This window comes from Lepisosteus platostomus, chromosome 8 (assembly GCF_059453375.1).
Source record: "Lepisosteus platostomus isolate fLepPlt1 chromosome 8, fLepPlt1.hap1, whole genome shotgun sequence".
NCBI lineage: Eukaryota > Metazoa > Chordata > Actinopteri > Semionotiformes > Lepisosteidae > Lepisosteus > Lepisosteus platostomus.
Window position 1 is genome coordinate 22,645,094 of NC_142618.1, and position 4,886 is coordinate 22,649,979.

Consider the following 4,886-nt stretch of genomic DNA (forward strand, 5'->3'; position numbering starts at 1 on the left):
TCTCATTTTTGTTGTGTTCATCCTGCCTTTGTAGCTTGCTTTTGTTTAACTCCTCTGTTTAAATAAGGGATTGAGCCTCCTCATCCTAAGGGCAGGAGGCTGTCCCTTAACCAAGTGGGTCGAAACTTATTTTACTTAAATACTCAATATACATTGACAAAACAAACATCTGATTCTTGGATGTCATTATTCTTAATAAAATGATTTTATTTTTTAACACATTTCCTCAAGCTTTACAAACTTTACCAAACATTTTTTACAATCAAGTCTCTTTCATATAATACATTAGTTCATATCTACAGATTTATTTTAGCAACATAGACAAATATTTGAAGCTTCAATGACCAATAAAAAAGAATGTTAGCCCTTCATCTGCTCGTCTATGGACAGCATGTTGCACTATTGTACTTTTTGGACACTCAATCTTTATATACCTATGCACGTTTTGCACATATTTTATTGTTCTACAGTGACTATGAGCATATTTTGCACACACCTAACTATGTACTTATTTTATATTTATTTTTGTAGTACTGTACGTAATTTAATTTTTCGCCTATTCTGATGTCTGTTTTTGCTTGTCTTGGGCTGGGCTGCTGTAACACCTCAATTTCCCTTCGGGATCAATAAAGTCTTATCTATCTAAAATAAGAATAAAATGTACATTTCAAACACAAATATACTATATATGTCAATTCTTCTGTTTTTGGTTTACTTTCACAGGTCTAACCCTTGTTTAGGTGCAGGGGGTAAACATTTTCAAACAACATCAAATGCTTCTTAGGGTAAAACTATATATATATATTATTAATTCTCACTCTAATGTATAATCAAAACATTCAGAGATCCTCTAGAAATTATTCATAACACAGAGGTACAGTTTTTTAGTTTAACCGGTATAAACAGAAGGAGTATAACCACCAAAAACAAAACGGTTGTCAACAAGCTCTTATGTTGAACAGATGTAGGTTACCTCCCCTCCCTTCTCCTAGATCATGCACTCAAGCACAGAACGTGCTCTAATAACACATAGGAAAACAATCACTTTGTGTAAAATTTTTGGAATTGCTTGAATAGTTGTGGCAGACATCACATGTTAGGTTTGACTCATGGTAATCAAAATAAGATGTTAAAGTGATCCACATGGCATGGTAAATAAAAGCAGCTCTTGTGTCCTGTTGAAATGTGAAGGAATATGAGAAATAATATGTGAATATGAACATAGTCTGCCTCGGCTAACTTAACTATACAAGCTTCTCTTTATTTTGTGAATGATTTATAACTGCTTAACCTGAGACAAAACAGACACAGCTGTCCTTTTTTTGGTGCAATTTTTAAAGGTCAGTGTCTGTCATTCTAAATATGTCTGGCTTCTCTTTTGTAACTTTACAATGTTTGGGATATGTTCAGAGTGGATTACTGGGTTATTTTAGTAGATTTACTGACAACAATCACTACTAGATATAATAATGTTATCATAATATATAAGCTGTTATATATGTGTATAAAATCTTTATATATAATGTAGTAGTGCCTTTTTCATGCATGCTGCATGTTCCTACAGTACTGTGTGTCTGTTTCCATAGAACTTTGCTCAACATCACTAGCCTTAGTAGTATTACTCATTGCTTTAAAAACAAAGAAATGTGTTAATAATATACTGTAAACCACAAAATAAAAATAAGGCTTACATTATAATTTAAAATGAAGTTAACTTCCGTTCCCTTTGCTAAACTAACTACAGCAGGTTATTTTTTGTTATATGTATCCTTTTACTATGATATTTCTGTTGATACAGGACAGTATTGATATTTGCAATGAATCCTGGCTATAAAGAAAAGATTCCAAAATATTTGGTTAGATTTCAAAAGCAATTCTAAAGTTAACAAGAGGCATATGAACACTTAAGCCTTAATTAATACTTAGTACATTTTAAATAAACTATGAATCCTTGTTAGTTCATTATAAATAAATAATGCACAAACCCTTAATATCAGAATCTTATTCTACTTTAGTGACTCAATTCATTCAATAGTTGTTCTATGTAATTGACAAAAATACTTTTTAGGAGGCCATTAAATCTATCAATGATATTCTTCATTAGAGTCAAACATTAACAGAATGCATCGCTATTATTCTATACAGTATATCACTTTTGATGGACTTAGGATCACTGCATATATCTCTTTCAATTTATGCATGTAGCCATTGGATATTGGTTGGCTACCCATTCTAGTGCATGTAATTTCCTGTGTAGAGTGGATGCTTCTGTGGGCATACAGTCCTGTGCAGTCATTTATCTCATTCATGATGGCCCACAGACCAGTCCAGAATTGAGTCCACTCTATCAGAATTGTATCTGCATTTTTCCTTAAAATTCCTTTAACTCAAAAGTCTCTTCTTTTCATGAAATTTTGTCACTAACAACTTTTTTGATTCTGAAAAAAGTCTCTCTAATATCTTGCCAAAGCAATACAAAATTACTATTAAATACAGTACCTCTCAGCTATTACACTCTACAGGATAAACTGTGATTAATAGAAGTACAGATGTTTAATATTTAATATTTGAGTATTATCTCTATTTTATATAATATACTTTTACTAAAACTCAAGTCTAGATTCACAGGTCTAGATTCTAGATTCAAGAATTAAGAACTTGTCTTTTTTCACATACCCCAACTTGCTCTCCATGAGACACACAGACAGACAGACAGAGAGAGAAGCTTGGGGTCAGAGTGCAGGGTCAGGCATTTATACGGCACCCTGGAGCAGTTGGTGTTAAGGGCCTTGCTCAGGGGCCCAACAGAGTTGGATTCCTCTGCCAGCCGTGGGATATGAACAGGCAACCTTTCAGCCATAGGCGCAGATCCTTAGCCACAGAGCCATAATACAAGAAATTGTAGAGGGCCAATACAGTGATCTTTATAATTAGGGTGTACCATATTAATATACGGCATTAATAATATGGTATTAATAATATACGGTATGGCACCGTAATAATATGGGTATACCGCATATTCTATAATTTGCTGTTGTGACATCATTTTTGTATACAGTAATTACAGTATACAAAATTATACAAAATTTGTATATAGTATGAACACTATATCTACAGTGCTCTTCAAACTAATTTGGCCGCAAAGGTAATTTTTTTCTGCTTTTCAGCATATTTCAAATTGTTGATTGTGTTATGTCCCTGTGCTATGGTTCTGAATGAGTTTTTTTTTCTTTTAGTTTAAAATGTTAATTTTTTTGTATGTCTTTGGATTTTAATTACGACTTTTGACATTAAGACCTTTTTTTTGGATAGATTCCAAACACTGAAGGCAAACAAAACAGTTCATGATGTTAACAGTCCTTTGGAGGATAATTTCTAATTTCCCAACAAACACCTCAACAGAAGACATCTGTCACCTAACTGTTCCATTACTTTTGCTCCTTCGAAAGAAAGAGATTTGACATTATCAATTTGTCTTGGTGAACGAAAATAATAGAATTAAATTGACTTAAATAAATACTTAGGAGCTGTTCTTTGCATTAATATTAGAGATCATATTGAAAATCCCAGTTAAGACTTCATTGTTAAATCTGTTTAATTAAAACAGTCAAATTCAGTGACCAGGTCACTCCTACAGAGATCATTAAGATAGTCTCCATACAAACAGACTGTAGCATAAAAAGAAGAGAAAACAAGAAGAGCCGACTCATCATCTATTATATTTAACTTCGTCAGAAGCTTATGTTGTGAGAGGGTGCCAGATTCTGTCCAGTTAATCTCACTGCTGAAAGGATACTGAACTGCAAGTTTTATTATAGAATGGAGCTTGCTGTCTTATTTATTGTAAGAAATTCTGAGATTTCTAAGAAAACATTTCTAAGTAAAAACATTCTTTTTCTCTTATTGTTGTAAAGACTTTGTTTAGAATAGGGATGTTGGTTCCTATTAATGTAGAATGTGTTTTTAGAAAGGGGGATTTAGTCCCTTTTGTTTAATATGACACAGCTTCTCCCTCTTTTGCCTGTTAGGGTATTTTGTTGCATTTAGGTTATGAGGATAGAATTCTTGTATTTTCCATGTTTATAGAAGGCAGGGCTCTAAAAATCGCTAAATTGTAAGTATCTGTGAATAGTGTAACTATTGTTTATAGTGTAACTGGTGTGTATTGAACAACCTATTGTGTAACATACTACTAATAAATGTTTATCTTGTCTCACTTTGGGCATGGTTATTGCTCTATTATCAAGCTGTGCTACGGAACGCAAGAACATGCGTATCGCATAACAGTTGGTAATCTTTGGCTTCAGCAGGTGAAATTAATCTTTATAATTTGCTTGCCTAGAAAGTTGGCGCCAGAACATGATTTATATGCCAATTCAATAGCCCCTTTATTTTGAAATTATCACACCTTTGATTTGTAAAATTACTTTCAAAAATCAAATGTAGTCACATTATGGTGATTTAAGTCTCACAAACCTACATAAATTATATATATGTCCATCATTAGCTCAGACACAAGTATGAAATGATGGTTCATTCCACAAAATGACAAAAACTAGCAGAGACATTTATCACATTATATTTAACCTGCCAGCTCAGCAACCATATTTTAAAGTGATGTTCTTAACATCCCATAGGTATATCAGTGGGCTTCTACTACAAAAAAGACTAATTTACACAGAGACCACAGAGAAGCTATCATGGTATCTTGCATATGCACACGATCTACTATTGCCCCTCTAGGGGTAAAGAGTCTTGAGGTCACCATTACTCAATACCTGATGATTGTTAAGGGAAAATGGTTCTCCTGTGATGAGCTATTGTAGGATAGCAGCTGTAGATGATGTGGAAGCAATTGCTCAGAAGCTTCCAAATCTCAATTTTCC

General features: G+C 33.2%; 1 long non-coding RNA gene across 1 annotated transcript; it reads left to right on the forward strand.

Moving 5' to 3' along the window:
* The first annotated feature begins 1,192 nt into the window (after nucleotides 1-1,192).
* On the forward strand, nucleotides 1,193-4,215 carry LOC148657089 (uncharacterized). Its single transcript, XR_015941089.1, has 2 exons — nucleotides 1,193-1,340; nucleotides 3,313-4,215. It is a non-coding gene; the product is annotated as an uncharacterized LOC148657089 (long non-coding RNA).
* The last annotated feature ends 671 nt before the right edge of the window (nucleotides 4,216-4,886 follow it).